Source organism: Bicyclus anynana, chromosome 8 (assembly GCF_947172395.1).
Source record: "Bicyclus anynana chromosome 8, ilBicAnyn1.1, whole genome shotgun sequence".
NCBI lineage: Eukaryota > Metazoa > Arthropoda > Insecta > Lepidoptera > Nymphalidae > Bicyclus > Bicyclus anynana.
In genome coordinates this window covers 7,751,703-7,771,069 of record NC_069090.1, presented here as the reverse complement: position 1 = coordinate 7,771,069, position 19,367 = coordinate 7,751,703, and the positions used below count along the sequence as shown (strand labels likewise).

General features: G+C 34.8%; 1 protein-coding gene across 1 annotated transcript in view; it reads right to left on the bottom strand.

Annotated features, from left to right (window-relative positions):
- The window catches only part of LOC112056283 (glucose dehydrogenase [FAD, quinone]), a 42,170-nt gene extending 25,713 nt beyond the window's left edge, over nucleotides 1–16,457 (bottom strand). The window contains exon 1 of the mRNA XM_024096688.2: nucleotides 16,304–16,457. The gene's annotated coding sequence lies outside the window, so the exon portion shown is untranslated. The remainder of the gene's footprint in view (nucleotides 1–16,303) is intronic.
- Nucleotides 16,458–19,367: the final 2,910 nt, after the last annotated feature.

Sequence of the window (19,367 nt, the reverse complement as noted above, 5' to 3'; positions counted from 1 at the left end):
CTGGTATGCGGGTTTCCTCACGATGTTTTCCTGCACTGTTTCAGACACGTGATATTTAATTTCTTAAAATGCACACGACTGAAATGTTGGTGCGTGAACCGGACCAGATTCGAACCCACACCCTCCGGAATCGGAGGCAGTGGTCATATCCACTGGGCTATCACGCATCCTTAAGTATAATCTAATCTTACATTCGAAAGTATAATATGAACAACGGTAATCTAAAACCTCTTAGAAGCAATTAAAAATAAAATCTTTCAGTGTAAATTATAAATAACTAGCTGACGCCGCGCGGTTTCACTCGCATGGTTGCCGTTTCCGTAAGAACGCGGGAATAATATATAGCCTATATTTCTCGATAGATGGGCTATCTAACACTGAAAGAATTTTTCAAATCGGACTAGTCGTCATCAACCCATATTCGGCTCACTGCTAAGCTCGAGTCTCCTCTCAGAATGAGAGGGGTTAGGCCAATAGTCCACCACGCTGGCCCAATGCGGATTGGCAGACTTCACACACGCAGAGAATTAAGATAATTCTCTGGTATGCAGGTTTCCTCACGATGTTTCCCTTCGTGAGACACGTGATATTTTAATTTCTTAAAATGCACATAACTGAAAAGTTGGAGGTGCATGTCCCAGACCGGATTCGAACCCACACCCTCCGGAATCGGAGGCAGAGGTCATATCCACTGGGCTATCACGAACTAGTAGTTCCTGAGATTACCGCGTTCAATCAAACAAACAAACAAACTCAGCTTTATAATATTAGTATAGATAAAACCCTAGGTGAACTGAAATTGTGAGGTCCTGAAATTCGAATATTTTCTCTAAATTGTTTTTGATTCAACGCCTAGAATGTCTTTTAGCTTTAAAAAGATAAAGCTTTACTTTTAAAGGTTAAAAATTTTTGATTTTATATATTTTAAAGAATATAAGATTTAATGAACCTATATTTATCTGTTTTATTAATATAAGCAATATTCCTTTCCCTTTCGATTAGTTTTAAGACTGTGTTACGAATGGGTACGTCGTATTTCAACGTGGATCGAACCAGTGAGCTTCGGTTGATACTAGCCCCTATCCCTGGAGCTATTGACGAGTAATATAACAATTTTATATTTATAGTTAAATCTATACTATAATATTATAAAGCTGAAGAGTTTATTTGTTTATTTGTTTGGTTGAAGGTGCTTATCTCAGGAACTACTAGTCCAATTAAAAAAAATATTTCAGTGTTAGATAGCCCATTTATCGAGGAAGGCTGTAGGCTATATTTTATCCCCGTGTTCTTACGGGAACGGAAACCACGTGGGTAAAACTGCGCGGCGTCGGCTAGTAATTGATAATGATAAGCCTATTTTAATGACATGCTACTTGGTCTGGCCTATTGGATTTGGAGCTTAGACCCACCACGTTGCACCAGCGTAGGTTGGCGGTAAATATAAAAAATATACATAAAAATTATTAATTTGATTCTTGTATAATGTTAAAAAGTTGTTGGCGCATACGCACCAAACTATCTCGTGTTTAGATTACGAAGTCAGATTGTAGAAAACATTCTCATATATGACGTACAGACTCTGGAAGATATCTAGATTAAGGTTCAACGCCTAGTGGTTAGATAAGTTCATGTCGGGATATTATGCAACACGCACATACTGCAATAAGTAACATGCTACAGTTTTAAGGGAAAAGGCTATCTAGGTATCAACGTCGTGTAGTACTAATAGTAAGTGAGAAAATAAAATTGTAGAGAGGTTGTTGGCTTGCTGCATTATGAGAGAACCTTTGCTCAATTAAAAAAAATATCTGTGACACACATAGGTGATCCTTTATGGATTCCGTTTTTGTCCTCGGAGGTTCGTGAACCCTAAAAATATTTAGGCCGGGGAAAAAATCTATACTTTATTCAGTAGAATTATCTCTTTATTGACTTCTATTTTTACTACTATTGATACTTCTATTGATTTTTAACAACCGGGACATCAAAAATAATGCCCAGATTTGGAACTGAAAATAATGCACAGATTGGTCATATTTGAGAGTTAGGTATATAAACAAATCTAAAAAAAAATTAAATGAAAAGCTGGAACAATTTTGATTTAAAAAAACAAACTAATTTAAGTAACTTACGGAATTCAATCCTACAATAACAGAACATTAGCAAACAATACTTCGAAATGTAAATCAAATTGTGAATTGACTGAAATTTTTTTTAATGCAAAAGAAAATCGTAATCATCGTAATTTTTGGCTGATTTATAACAATACAAATTGCAAATGTTATCTCGCTCAGTGCCGTGTGAACTGGATCACGGGAACGGACCCAATGCACTCGGCACTATGTCGTTTTTTCATCACATTTTTAATTATTCTTAAGAAAATCCAATTATAATAAGATCTTGTTATTTAAGATGTAATGTCATTATGTAATGACATCTCTTTTGTCCATATAAATTCGATTAAAATCAAATTACTCTGTAAAATTAAAAGTAATGAGTAAACAATTAATCATCTCCTGTTTTCCTACCCTTAGGTTTTATTCTAAATTTGTATGGAATCAATTTCGAAGTATACGCTTTCCAATAAAAAGGATCATCAAATTTGGACCTTGTCAAAGATAAGTAAAAAGTTAGTACTTAAAAATACCTATACGGGTTGGATTGAGAATCTTTCCCGTATTTTTGTCGGTTAGAGAATAGGTATATTGTTACGGTATTTTATACACTATTATGTTCCTTAACCACAAATACTGAAGTTGTCATTTGCTGTTGTTATTAGTACCTACGTGTAATTATAAGGTAGGCTGTGGCGTTTATAAGTACGAAGGTAACATTTAAACCTTTAGTACCTTGGCTTGAAACTAGGTATTTTGTTAGAATATGGCTTCTTCCAATATGAAGAAACAGTGTGAATTTAAAAATGGGCAAGATATGGGTTTTATCAGGGTCTTATGTTTCTGTTCAGAGATAGGGTATTAAATATTTTTGATTTAGAGATTTTTGAGAGATTTGTTCGTAAATTTATGTAGATCCCTAATAATTGGTCCTGGCAGTAGGCATTACAAACATGTACTATAATTTTTATTTTATCATTTTTTATATGCGATTCATAATAGTAAGTAACCCTTAAATATGTAGAAGGGGGTGAATGAAATGTAACAAACCAAAGTTGCGTGAAGGTACACGTATGTTGCGTCCAGTTTTTATGAATTTAAATTGGATCGGATTCTAATGTTAATCTATTAGAGTCTAGAAGATTATGCTTTCCACAGGTTTACCAGATAAATTATATTAATTTTCACTCAGTGCGCCGGCATTCGCCGAGGTAGGCAATTTAGACCCATTACTCTCAAGATGCATAATCGTATCAGACTGTGGTCCTTGTATGCTGGTAATTTGCGCTAAACAGAAATAAATTTCTTGAAGCTTGAGTTTTAAATTTAGGGACGGAAATTTAAACACGGTGTTTTTTTTTTGTTTTGTTTAATTCGTTCTATTTCAAAACTTTATTTAATAATTAAAAAATAAAATAACAGGGGCTAACTTGTCATTGGACAAATTAATATAATAACTAATTGTATACAGTACCTTATTGCAGCAGGAGCACCTCATGTTATTGCATCTTATATTACTAATATACAAGCATCTTAATGTACTATGAATATAAAGTGTTAACATGATTTATTACGTTTTATAATGAAATAGTGGAACTGCAAGCGCGTTGAACTCTCTAATAGGCCAAATTCTCGAGATTTAAATAAATATTGTTTATTATTTTAACAGCACAGTATTTTTTCGTTCAATGGGTTAAATAAATATGTTTTTATATAGCTAATATTTTAAATGGTTGGCGGTGTTTATTTCTCATTTGTCCCCCATGATTATATCTAACAAAATACCTAACAAATTAATTATAAAAAAAAACAATATTCTATATTACACTTTAAAATATACATCATACTAATATTATAAAAGTGTATCTAAATGTTCGTTGCTTCACACTGCAACTACAATGTGGATGAAGTCTGGAATACGTTTACATTATATCCTGGATTACTACTACTAAAGTTAGAATTTCATGCAAACGGAGTTGCGTGAGTCCGCTAGTCGTTCGATATGCGAAAGTATTGCAAGGCCTTTCCATAACAATGTTTAAACCGTCTCATCATTAAACTCGTAGCGTATGGTTGTCAAAATTTAAATATTTTTTTTTTTTTTTTATTAATTGAATGACAATTTAGCTCTTGACTGTGATGTCACCTAATATTTAATGACGAAAACGGGTTTTATTGGAAGAGATATAGGTTTTTGCGCGACATCGTACCGTAACGCTGAATTGCTTGGCGGTACGTCTTTGCCGGTTGGGTGTTTACTAGCCACGGCTGATGCCTACCAACAGACCATATCTGGGCCAAATTAGAAAATGTAAATCCTAAACTGATCTGGGAATCGAACCTAAGAACTCACTGTTGAGAACAGCATAGCTACTGCGCCAGAGAGGTCGTCAAAATATACAAATTATCTAAAATAAATAGTTTGCTAAGTATGTTTTATTTACACTATTTAAAATATTTATTTTTCGGAACTGATTTGGTTGAAACTTTGATTGGACATAGATTGTATACTGGCTAGTTTTTAAACGGGAAATCCATGGTTTTTTGGGTCCTTTATAATATTCGTCTCTTCGGCGAGTATTATTAAAAAAAAAATAAAGATAATGAGAAAATAACTGAATATATATATCATGAATATACATATCTGAATATACATATCTGAATATCGTGCTCGTTTGAAATGGCTTCCTATCAGACAACGTCGTAAACTGCATATTCTGTCTCTTTTATACTCCATCCTTTATCATCCTTGCACTCCTTCTTATTAAAACAGAAATTTTCTTTTCATGGCTCAAATACTGAGCGCCAAAATTTGAGAGCTTGTACAAACAGTCGGTTGCATGTTCCTCCTAGCCACACTAAGTTCTATAATAAGTCATTTACACGTACATCAATTACTCTCTGGAATGGTCTTCCTTATGAAATACGTAATTCAAAGACACTGGGAACTTTTAAAAGTCGTTTATTCAAATATTACCTGTATAGTTGTAATTCGTAGTTTCTTTATAATTATTACTCAGGTATATTTATATATTTATTTTATTATATATTTATTTATTTATTTTATTATATATTATGTATATTTTATATTTATACATGTATTATATATAAATATACTATTTTTATTATTATATATATATATTTTTTTTTGTTGCACTATCCCGCATTTAATTACATTAATTCCTTTATCCAAAGGTTGTCTGGTAGATATTGCTATAAGCAATAAGACCGCCTTTGCACATACTTGTTTTCTATGTTTTCCTTTGTTATTGTTTTTGTTTTATTTTGTGCAATAAAGTATAAATAAATAAAATAAATAAATAAATAACATCTACATGCATAAAAAAAAATATATGAAAAATGTACTTACAAATAAGATTTGGCTGATATTTAAATGGAGATTACTTTAATTAAATTACGTGTACATTCCGATTTTACGATAAGTAAAATTCAATTAAGAGATAAAGAAACTAAATTATTAAATTAAGTAAATTAACCTTGTCTTTATATTAGGTTCATATAATAATGGAAAAGCCCTCATGTAACTTGATTCAGTTAACAGATAAAATATTAATTCTGATTAAAAGTGAAGGCAGAAAACGGAAGAAAATGTCGAAACATTTTGATATAAGTTAATGATATTATCGGCGTTACAAATTATACAACAAAAATATTGTTTGTAATTTTAAAGTTTTTGCTTATAGGCTATTTACAAGAGACATATCAGAAAATGTAACATCCTAAATTGAACTACAGTTGTGCAAACTAAAATTAGCCATCATTCGCACGAGAGTTTTTTTAAAAGACGTTAAAAAGCGTTCAAATACAACAAATGCATTTCCAAGTATATGTTCACACAACACGACGTTTTTTTCGAGCAGTGTTGCATTTTCAATTTTGGGCGTTGAAAATAGAACTTCATTTAACTTCATACTATATTTAAACGCTTTTTAACGTCTTTAAAAAAATCTCTCGTGCGATCTATCTAACGCCTGCCTGTATACACTAATGATGTTAAATAATTTTAGATGTGCCGGGTCATGAAAAATGAGGCGCTCAAAAGAGGAAATTTCCACTTCTCAATGTAAGTATATCCGGTAAAAAACCGACAGACAACTGAACCGAAACTCTGCAATTTGGCCTGTGTCATCGGTTCATTACTAATTATCCTTCTGGCGCGACGATCTATCGAGTTTTGCCAACCCTAGCTCCAAGTTCGAGTGAACGTAAGATGATCGTTTACCTAATGTCAAGGAGTTGCAATCTCCACACGTACTTTTGGCACGTTTGTTTTTGATCCGTTCCGAAAAGCTTTTTTGTTTTATAATACTTATCTGTAACTTAAGTTCTAGGCCAGTTAATTTGTATCAGCAATAATATAAATAAAGGGCAATAATTAACAATCGCTCCATCGCCCGCTGTGTGACTCTGAGCCTTCTTATGAGGCCCATAGTTAGCGACCAAGTCTCGGAACCATAGGTCATCACTGGCAACACGCACTGTTCGAAGACTTTTGTCTTCAGGCACTGAGGAATTTCGGACGAAAAGATGTCACGAAGTTTCCCGAATGCAGCCCAGCCGAGTTGGATTCGATGGTTCACCTCTTTCTCGAAATTGGACCTACCTAACTGGATCATATGTCCTAGGTATATGTATTCGTCTACAATTTCGAGTGCAGCGTTCTCAACTATAACTGGGTGGAGCGATACATGAGCATTACACATTATTTTTGTTTTGCCCATGTTCATTTTCAGGCCCACCTGTTGAGAAACGCTGCTGAGGTCATTAAGCATGGTACTAAGGTCATCCAGAGTCTGTGCCATGATGACTACATCGTCCGCGAACCGCAGTTGAGTGATGTACTCGCCATTGATGTTAATGCCAAGTCCGCCCCAGTCCAGAAGCTTAAAGACGTCTTCCAATGCGGCGGTAAATAGCTTCGGAGAGATCACATCTCCCTGTCGCACTCCTCGCTGCAACTGGATTGGCCTCGTAGTCTGATCCTGAATACGGACTGACATAGTGGCGTTTTCGTACAAGCACTTCAACGCTTGGATATACCTGTAATTAATTCGGCACCTCTGCAATGACCTTAGCACAGCCCAGGTTTCCACCGAATCGAAGGCTTTCTCATAGTCCACAAACGCTAAGCAAAGTGGCTGGTTATACTCGTGAGTCTTCTGTATAACCTACCGCAGCGTATGGATGTGGTCTATGGTACTAAAGCCTTTTCGGAAACCGGCTTGTTCGGGAGGCTGGAAGTCGTCAAACCTATTAGCGAGACGATTCGTAATGACTCTCGAGAACAATTTGTAAACATGGCTTAGCAGCGAGATGGGTCTGTAATTCTTCAGCAAGGTGTTGTCACCTTTTTTGAAGAACATAACCACCACGCCCCTATGCCACGCCTCAGGCGTCGTGCCCTCGTGAATGACGGAATTGAACAATCGCTGAAGGACTTTAAGTATCGGTTTTCCACCCGCTTTCAGGAGTTCTGCTGTGATTCCGTCCTCACCTGGCGCCTTATTGTTCTTCAGGTGTTTGAGAGCCACACTAATCTCGTATAGGCTGACGTCCGGGATATCTTCGGTATAGTGTCGGGTCAACTTGGCTCTGGGGTCCTTAGCCAAGTTGTTAACAGGCTGCTGAGTAGTCGTGTATAGCTGTCCATAGAACTTCTCGACCTCACTTAATAACTCGGGCTTGGAAGAAATCAGATTACCGTGCTCGGTCTTCAAACGCGTCAGCTGCCTCTGTCCAATAGACAGATCTCTGGCGAAAACTTTTGAGCCGCGATTGTTTTCAATCGCATTTTTAATACGCTCGGTATTGAAGTTTCGCAAGTTTCGCGATGGAACGAGCTATGTTAGGAGTATCTCTGCGTGATCGAATCAGAAATGAGGAGATCCGCAGAAGAACCAAAGTCACCGACATAGCTCAACGAGTTGCGAAGCTGAAGTGGCAATGGGCGGGGCACATAGTGCGAAGAGCCGATGGACGTTGGGGTCCCAAAGTGCTGGAATGGCGACCCCGCACTAGTAAGCGCAGTGTTGGCCGACCCCCCACCAGGTGGACTGACGACATCAAGCGAGTCGCAGGGATTCGCTGGATGCAGGCGGCTCAGTATCGTGATGTTTGGAAGTCCCTACAAAAGGCCTATGTCCTGCAGTGGACGTCCATCGGCTGATATGATGATGATGATGATGAATTAACAATGTAATGTCTGTCATTTTTGTATCTACTAATAAGAACTACAATCAAAGTGTGGTAAAATTTTACTTCTCAGAACACTTACACTTATTAAGCATAAAGATGATTTCACGCACAATGAAAGACATATCTACGTTTACGGCATTCTAAAGTCTCCAACCCGTTACGTTAATAACTCGGCAGTGTGAATTTGAAATTCTTCTGTATTTCTTTATATTATTAAATTCTATTAAATTTAAAAATTAGAATATAGATTATAGACATTTTCATTATTTATTTCAATGTCCGAAACCTGAAAAAAATATTTACAACAATAATTTTGGTACAAATTTTCCATTGAAATTTGGTTCAAGAGTCACCGGTACATCAAAAACTAACTAGTCTACTAGATAAAAAGATACGGATTTATTCGAAACTCACACTGATGATAAGTTAATAAGACATTGTTACGGAAACGAATGGAAATATTGTTACTTCCGTTTTTATTGTCGACAAATCGAACTGCCCAATTCTCAATCCAATATCTAGTTAGGAGTTAGAGATTAATGAACCTTGTATAGCAACCGGGATCATCATAATCATCATTATCAACCCATATTCGGTTCGGTGTTGATATCAAGATTCACTATAAAAAATTCAGTCGATTTATATATTGTACTCGATTAGGACCGATCATTGTTAATGTGATGCAAGTACATTCTATATTAATGCAATTTGTTTCGTCCTACATAACTTTGCGAATTAATGAGTTATTTTATTAAGTTACCATTAATCTTAGTTTGAACAGCCATTGAGCTAACTGACATTTTGTTGACATTAAGGGCCAATAAATATTTGATGAACCGTTTTGCGGTTTATTTTATACCTTGCTTTAACTGCCTTGTTTGGTCCAGTGGTTAGCCTATGTACCTTCAGATTAAAAGGTCCTTAGTTCAAGTATTCTACTTAAGCTATAAAATATTGAATTACTAGCGGACGCCCTACGCGCTTCGTCTGCGTGAAATTCAGTTTCTCACAAATCCCGCAAAATTAAGTAAGTAATAAGTATGTAGAAAGGAATAGACGATACGATTTCATGAATTTTTATATAACTCCGGTATATTATACTCTGATATGCCATAGTTAAAGAATGTGGAAATATGTACTTTTGACTTTCTAGGGGCCACAAAAGAGACTTATTGTATAATGATATTGCACATTTTCCCTATACTACATTGAAAAAAATATAATGATAATCGATTCTTAATTACATTTCATAAGTGAGAGTGGAACGTGTGTGTTTAATTTAAACGCTTCGAAAAGCTAAGTTTTTTTTACCAATTGGCCCTAGCCTAGACGGCACAGTACTCGTAACTGGCCAGGCCTCCCCCCTTAAAGCAGAGGGGTATGGAGGTTAGACCCACCACGCTGCTCCAATGCAGGTTGACGGGATAGCAGATCTTAATGATAATAATATTGATAGTGCTCTCCAAGATAGGTACACAGCCAACTTCCCTACTCAAAGTTTCTAGAAAGAAAGAAAAGTTCAGTATTTCATAGCCAGGATTCGAACCTATTACCTCCTGATCCAAAGACCACGGGACTAACGACGTAGATGGTAGTCAGAGTGCACAGTAATTTTTATTTGATGTACACGATATTGTTTGTTTTTAACTGATAAAAAATGGGAGGTTCTGTGTCCGGCCCGTTTCTATTTTGGGCATTTTCTTAAAAAAGTAATCCAAATTGAGTTTTTTTTTATTACTATTTTTCAGGGTTATTATTCAGACTTAGTTTAGAAGAAAACCGAAAGAAAAATAACAGCGATTGCTATTTTTTAATCAACAATGTTCAATTTAGTTTATTATTACAAAAACAATTTTGATGTTATTGAAAAAGTATTTTTAGTTCCAAAGTGTGTTCAGTTTGAAATGATTGAGATCCTACTCGTAGTAATAATTTATAAAGGAAGGTCATAAAAATATAATTTAGAACATTCGTTTTACAATAAGTATTTTCATAACAATACAGCTCGTTTCCTGGTAGACGACGGTATATATTTGTGATTAGTAGACACCGCGCGGTTCCACCCGCGTGGTTCCCGTTCCCGTAGGAATACGGGGATAAAATGTAGCCTATAGCTTTCCTCGAAAAATGGGCTATCTAACACTGAAAGAATTTATCAAATCGGACCAGTAGTTCCTTAGATTAGCGCGTTCAATCAAACAAACAAACTCTTCAGCTTTATAATATTAGAATAGATTGTTTGATTTTTATTGTTCCGTAGCCAACAAGGAGCCCTTATGTCTTTGCCATGTAGTCTAGTGTGTTATCGTAGAGCTAGAAAGCTGTAATTTTATATGAATAGTATTCATATCAAATTCGTCAACAAACTGTACTAACTAGTATAATAGCACATACGATGTAAATTTTTCGCTTTTTAGTCTATTTTTAAATCAACCGACTTCAAAATCACAAAAATAGACTAAAAAGCAAAAAATAAACATCGTATGTGCTATTATCCTTTTTTTTACGATGTTTATTTTTCGCTTTTTAGTCTATTTTATGATTTTGAAGTCGGTTGATTTTTTTTTGTTTAAAAGATTATATTATGTATTTACTACGTAGGTAAGTAGAATAGCTGGCGTACGGCGCGCACGGCACGCAAGATATTTGCAGGTATTTATTCCTAATCTAGGTGTGACATCTGTGTTAATTAGGATCAATTACACACGCAACAATGGCGTACACACACGTTTGTGTTTTGAAATGTGAGAAACAATAGATATTTTGTAATTGAATTTGGGAAAACGATCCTTACACAATTATAAAATTTTTATAAAAGGAAATATCATTATATCTACAGACTTAGGCGTCGTAGAATTCGTCCGAATCGATGTTCATTGGTAAAATGCTCAGGAGGCTGGCGGTATTGCCACGTTGTATGGCAATACTAATTCTCTGGCCTAAATATAGGCCAGCCTTCTGGCACGGGAGGCGTCGATTGAGCGATTAATCGACGCCTACCGCCGACGATCTTTTAAAAAGAAAGCGAGTACTAGTGTTATAAAATTAACAAAAAAAATTTGTGTAATATGATTTAGTTTAATAATTCCTAGCATTCTTATGGAGTATTGCTGATGACGTGGCTACTTCATAGTTTGACCATCTGTTTTCTCCGCCAGTTATGAAAATGAAAATAATGTTGAAATTTTGCTCTTAAATCTGTGATTAGGCAAAATATAAATAAGCACAACATACGTTATTACCTTTGCACTTGCTTTTTGCTTGTATATCTAAAGCTGAAGTGCAGTTTAAAGTTAATAAAGCAAAAACATCCAAATGTGCAAGCAAATATATGACTTACATGGTTGTGTATAAAGTATTTATTTCTTTGAAGTACTAGTAAATACGTGTGTGAGAAAATTGGGACACTGCAGTGTACTGATACGTTGACAAAAACACTATTCTGATAAGTGATATTGAATTATAGTTCTTATGAATATAGTTACAAGAGCTAAGGATGTAAGACGTATGCTTAGGAAACGAGTTAATGGAAAAACCGTAGAAAATATTGCAAAAATGCGTTGAAAGGAAAACTAAATGATAAAATCATGTGAGATTTTGTGATTATGTTGAAATTATAAAGGTATTTGTTTCACAAAAAAAGAATTAGAAACACGTAAGTTATGTTATCTATTAATTACAAGTTTACTTTGATTTGTATTTTTGTTGGCCGGATTTCCGTTAAGGTTGTTAACAATCGCACGTTTGGTGTTGCTTAAAAACATTTAGGAATGGAAGGCTAAGGGAAAAAGGTCAAAGTAGAATTTGCTTCTTAGGTCTGCAGGGAAATTCACTATCTTTGACGTAAGCTAGTTGACATATACGAAATTTACCAGCTAGACTATTGTTAGTTATTCTTAAATCACCTGATTTCGTATTCACTATTTATTTAATGACTACGCTATCGCTATCGCTATCGCCTTTCCGTAGAAACTTTCAACTCCTATTTCACCCCCTTCTCTTTTTATTTTAGGGATAAAAAGTACTACTAAAGGGATAGTAGTAGTATGTTCTGCTCCAAGGTCCCATTTATCATAATATCAAAATTCATTTTGATCGGTTCAGCCGCTTGGCCGTGAAAAGACAGGCAGACAGATTTACTTTCGCATTTATAATATCAATATAGATTAGGATAGATAACTGATCAACATTGAAGTTCTATGAAAAAAAATGTCATCCGATGCCCATTGACAACCGCTCGTTTATATCATCGTCATCAACCCATATTCGGCTCACTGCTGAGCTCGAGTCTCCTCTCAGAATGAGAGGGGTTAGGTCAATAGTCCACCACGCTGGCCCAATGCGGATTGGCAGACTTCACACACGTGATTGATTGATTGAGACACGTGATATTTAATTTCTTAAAATGCACACAACTGAAGTTGGAGGTGCATGCCCCGGACCGGATTCGAACCCACACCCTCCGGAATCGGAGGCAGAGGTCATATCCTCTGGGCTATCACGTCATATCCTATCCTATCGTTTATATCATACAGTAGGTAAATTACAGTTTCCAGTAGAAAAATGCGGTTCTTATTGATTTGATGTGAATTCTATTAGGTAGCTAACTTACATCACGGTTAGTAAATTGAGTGGACCACATTTCCAGCTTCGATTTTCGATTTTCATTCTAACTTTACAAAACAGAATACACAGAAAGTTTTATTATTACATTGTATGCCTATCTAAACAGTCAAGAAGCATTGCTGTATTTCAGTCTGCAGGGTATGGTTATTACAGGTACATAAAGTACGGATGTTTATTAAAAAAATGTTTTATGATTTCGAAATTCATGTTTTGAAATAATTGTTAATTAATGTTTTACTAATACACATGTTCAACGTTCACTACTAATTTGAAGTAGATGTTAGTATTTGGCTAATGGAACTGGATACTGATATCGCAAATATTGAAATAACACAGTTTGCTAGATACAATTGCATTTTTTATAGGCAGTAATGTATTCACACATATGCATTTTTTAAAAAATATTAATAATGCCACACGACTTTAGTCTCTTCTTTAGTCTTTCAGTAGCCAAACTCTAACATCTACACCTCAAATTGATGGTAATGAGAACATGTCCATTTATAAAAATACAATCTCAAATTATCAAACAATTTTTTTTTTCACAATAAACTTCCGTTATTTCTTTGTCATCTATAATAATTGTAATCGTGATTCAATTACATATTAGTTTTCACGGTCAAGTGAACTAATAATATCTAGTATTAGTTTGCTTACTAATAATATCTCACTAAATTTCCCCTTGGTAAAAGATAAAAGCCGTGATAGCCCAGTGGATATGACCTCTGCCTCCGATTCCGGAGGGTGTGGGTTCGAATCCGGTCCGGGGCATGCACCTCCAACTTTTCAGTTGTGTGCATTTCAAGAAATTAAATAACACGTGTCTCAATCGGTGAAAGAAAACATCGTGAGGAAACCTGCATACCAGAGAATTACCATAATTCTCTGCGTGTGTGAAGTCTGCCAATCCGCATTGGGCCAGTGTGGTGGACTACTGGCCTAACCCCTCTCATTCTGAGAGGAGACTCGAGCTCAGCAGTGAGCCGAATATGGGTTGATGACGACGACGACGACGAAAAGATAAAAGATTAATTAATTGGTGTGAAAAAGTAATATTAAAAGGAAAAGTCAATATACACTTATCAGGTTAGCTTATTAGTTGAAAGGAAAAGGGGAGCATTGTTCCAGTATAAAAAGTAGCTTTCTAACATTAATTCGGAGAAGTGAGGTGCATCAGTCGTGGGTTTTTCATTCATCGCTACATACCCCTTGGCCCGGGCGGACCATTGAGAGTGTTAACGAAGTTGCCAAGTTGCCAAGCTATAGCGAGGCAGGTCCTTAAGTAATTAGTCCGAGGTGATATATATTATATGTGTAGAATGTGAAAGGTCTTGAAACAATGCTTTAGTTCTTATAAAAATAGTATCAATTACACGTTTTCCCATCGTTAACACCCATTTTAATGTCTGTTTAGGATTTATTGCGCTGTGCTACAGTTTTTTTGGTAATGATCGCAATGACAGTGAGGTAAGTTGATATGAAATGATCGTGGGAAAGGTATCTTTAGGACATGTTGTAATTAAACATTTAGAAACGTATTGTTTTGCGATAGAACGGAATTTTTAAAATAGCACTTTACGATATATAGTGGAGCATTATACAAACAGTAGAGCATTATGGAAACAGTACAGTGTTGTTTTTTATTTATAACATGTTCTATGAATTGTATATGAATACTTATTTTTCTCTGTAAGTAGTTATATTTCAGATTAGCTTGCAACCATTGACCTTTATATTAGGTATACATTACAAAATACTGTATGAAATCGGATGATATTACCTTATTAAGGTCAAGAGATTCATTTCGAATCAAATAATAGATAGACTGACAGTCGATGCAATCGATACCATATTACATTATCTGCTGATAGTCACAAAGATATAATAGTCGACAAATTACTTATAAATAACATAAATCAAGAATTCCTATAAAAGCTCCATCCAATTCCTTCTTTTTTTGTTCTTTTAGGAAATCATTGATTTGTCTCTTAATAACTTAAATTTAATTAAAGGTAGATAATCCTGGAATAAAATAAAACTTCATCAATACCTTTAATATACTCGTAAGTGATATTAATTCCTGGGCTTTTTTTAGCCTGACGTGAGCAACCCTGAGATTAAAATTAAACCTATAAACAAGCCACAATAGCTAAAAAACTGGACTTAATTCCGAGCTCTTAGATTCAACCGTGCAGTGAAGCCGACAATGGCTTATGAAAGATTACAATAAGTATGAGACATAGTTTTAGTTTGGCGGTGATGTTAATACGAAATAGATTAACCCCGGTACGACGTTACAATGCTAATGGAATATTGCTCAAGTTTATCGGGTCAGGGTTCATTTTAAAGTGATTACAATTATTTAAAAAAAAAAAGAATATATTAATAATGATCTACATTGTGTTTGTTACTGAGGAAAAGTTTTTTAATCTCATGTGTTTATAGGTTTATTTCAAATACTATAAAAATATAATATTTACACTTTGCACTATATTTTTCAAACCACGAATTAATATAAAAACACATTTTTAAATTATAAAACTGAAAATACACAGAAAATTAGGATTATTATACGGAATATTTTGCTAGTTTAACTTTAAAATAATTTTGATCTGGAGAGGAGATGTGTGGAACGAGAACTTAGAGAATAATTAAATATTGATTACAAAATTTTGGTTTCTTAAAGATTAGGACTAATTAATTAATTTTGCTATTAACCATGACTGACTGAATCAAAGCACACACCCACCTAGATCCGGTAAAAAATCCTGTATTAATGCCCTGTGTTAATGCCGTAGCATCCCCAGGAGATGTAAAAAATGCCGCTACAAAGATTCGCAATTAATAAATCAATTAATCACTATTTATAATGGATAACTTCCGAAAAGTTTTGTTTTTTTAATGCAAATAGGCTCGCGTTTGACCATGATCTAACCTGATGGTAAGTGTAGATACAGTCTAAGATGGGACACGCTTGCCTAGAAGGTGCCTATTCACTCTTGTTTTGAAGATACCCAAGTTATAATATTCAGGAAACACAGACTTGGGAAGGGCATTCCAAACCTTAGCCGTGCGTATGAGAAAAGAAGACGAAAAGCGTTTTGTACGGGTCCTAGGGACATCTACAACATAGGGATGAAAACCCACCCGATGTCTTGCGGTGCGATGGTAAAAAGGCGAAGGTGGTATGACACCGAATAGCTCCTGAGCACATTCTCCAAAATATATCCTATAAAACACCGATAAACTGGCAACTTTCCGCCGATGCTCGTAAGTAATGCTATTCAACTCTTAATGAAGTAAATTAATATGTTATAATAAATTGAAGGAAAACAAACACTTACCTTACTGTGTCAAACCAAATGCACACACACAAAATTGTCAAAGTTCAGACCAATGAAAACGAACGTTCTAAACTCACACGTACTGTAAGTCCGCGTGCGTCTCTCGCGCACTTTAGCCACAGACTGCGACGGACTGCCGCCGGTAAATAGTAAATACTTCTTTATGTAATCCTATTTTTCAGACCTGAATGAAAGATCTACAGATTAAGCTCGGTTTTGATTAAGACATAAGTGTGCTATTTTATTTATTTTATTTTATTTATTCTTTACAAGTTAGCCCTTGACTACAATCTCACCTGATGGTAAGTGATGATGCAGTCTAAGATGGAAGCGGGCTAACTTGTAAGGAGGAGGATGAAAATCCATACCACTTTTCGGTTTCTACACGACATCGTACCGGAACGCTAAATCGCTTGGCGGTACGTCTTTGTCTGTAGGGTGGTAACTAGCCACGGCCGAAGCCTCCCACCAGCTAGACCTGGACCAATTAAGAAAATCACAATTGACCCAGCCGGGGATCGAACCCAGGACCTCCGTTATGTAAATCCACCGCGCATACCACTGCGCCACGGAGGCCGTCAAAATATAATGATGACCCGGTGTGGTTACTTAGTATTACTATAAATGTGTAACTAATATAATTATTTCTTCTTAGTTAGTTCTTAGTTTGCGAAGTTAGCAAACATTTTTCTTCTGTGCAATTTTATATAAAAAAAATTATATATATTATGTAACTTTATACATTAAAATTAGTTTTTAGTTCAAATTAGCTAAGAACCAAATAAAAAAAAAACTAATTAAGATAGGTATGTTCGTTTAGTTACTACAGTTACTTAGCTGTAGCATAGAGCTGAGGCAGCGCCCCATTCAGCCGAAGCCTTAGTATTAAGTTAGTATTAATTCTCATGTTTTTTTCTTATTTATGTTATGTTGTTTTGGCTAAATAAATGTTTTTATTATTATTATTATTATCTAGATTTTAGAAGCTACGATGTCTCAGACAAACACTGAGATACCCAAGCACAAACGTCAAACGTATAACACTCTTTTTTACGTACGAAGTAAAAATAACCATGGGTTAATTCGTTGTACAAAAGATTTCAACGCGCGTCGAGCTATCAACAGTGTAGCCATTCTGAATATTGAATACTTTGAATACTATTAAGTAATACGCGTGTAGTTAAAATGTTTGTTATTATGTTTTTACACATCATTATTAAATTAAATTTTAAGTATATCAATAAATATATTGTCAATAGGTTGGCAAAAAAAAATCAGTCAAGGAAATATTAATAATAAGGATTATGATGATGTCCGGGATCCAGGACTGATATTTCGCAGACAACCCTATACTATCGTGTTTCTAATGAAATTTCAACTTAACTTTTAATCATTAAACAGACTAGTGCTAGTTACTACTATCAAGTTACCTGTTTATAGCTACATACTCTAGAGTTGTGACGGGAAAAAATATCCAATGTTTGCATATTTTATAGACTTCATACTTTATTGGTATGACATTTGTCTATTAACCAAACCTGTAAAAAGTTAAAAAATTAATAAACTGTTAATTAATCATAATTAGGACTGAAATTCTTTAGGCATTGGCAATATATTTAATTTGATAAACTTTTCATCTGGCAGACAAGTCGGTGAAGGTCATCTTATAGAGGGGAGCTTACAGTGGAATTCATAGACGTTGTAAATTATCAAAAAATTGAGGTTAAATTCAACACTCAGCGGCTGAATGATTCCCTGGGGGTGCCCCTACAACGTCTATGAATTCCACTTTTTAACTGACTTCCAAAAAGGAGGAGGTTTTACGTTCGGCTGTATGAATATTTTTTTTTTAGACTATAGGTACTTAATCTGTCTCGACTACACGTCACCTACTGAGGAGTTGCGTGGTGATATCTGGACACAGCGAAGTAATAAACAATTTAAAGTCTTAGCATAAAATATACATATCTATCTACCGTTTAGTATAATATCTTAAATATAATATTAACATACGGGCTTAGCAGTAAAGTTTACGATACATAGATAAGTGCAGAGCAACTTTCCACTGATTGCGCCACACGTAGGACACATGTGGACGACTGGACGCACCTACGTCGGTAGCGACAGCAAAAGCAATCTATACTTGTAATAAAACTGTAACAGGTCAAATTCTGTACATTGAAGATATTTTGAAAATTTTTGTTGTTTGTTTCATTATATAATATCGATACTGAAGCCAAAAATATATTTTTTTTATTATTTGTCTGTCTGTCCGTGTATTTGTTTACTGGGCATCACGCTGAAACTACTGAATTAATTCAAATAATTGTAGACGAAGTAGTGCACGATTGTAGACGAAGATAATATGAATATGGTTATATGGATGGATACATTTAGTCGCGAAAATTTAGTCTTAAGGTGTTAAAACAGGGATTGAAAGTTTGTATGGAAGGTCCTTCGTTTTTTCAGTTGCATTTGTATAAATTGTTACATCCACTCCAAAAATTATAATAAAAATAATGTCATTCAAGATTGTTCAAAAAACTGCCGATATGTTGTTGAAATTTATTAATATAAATCGTTCTTGTTTTAAGTTATATATTGTAAAATGATTAATGGACTATTTTTGATATAAAAAACGTGCACAGATATAAAAAGAAAGGGGTAAAATACGGGTTAAAAGTTCACATCGATTTTCACGCAGATAAAATCGCGGGCGTCCGCTAGTACTTACAGTTGGAGCTGTCATAATTTCGACACTGAAGCAAAAAAAAAAATTTTTTTTGTCTGACTGTCAGCGTGGTGCTCGGTTAACATAAAAAAGGATAAACAGACAGACGTCTGTCTGTCTGTTTGGGGTTTCATATTTTACATTATTTATTGTTTTTCTGACTCTATCAAAATCTATTGCAGATTTGTTATTAATATGCTTGCTCCGTACTAACTCGCTATGTACTAATTACGTTCACGTAAAGGTCAATATTGCAAATCAGATAACGCAGAGTCTATTTAAGTCGTGCATTAAAAATAGAGAGTACTTATTGTTTTTTTTCTTTTTGACGTT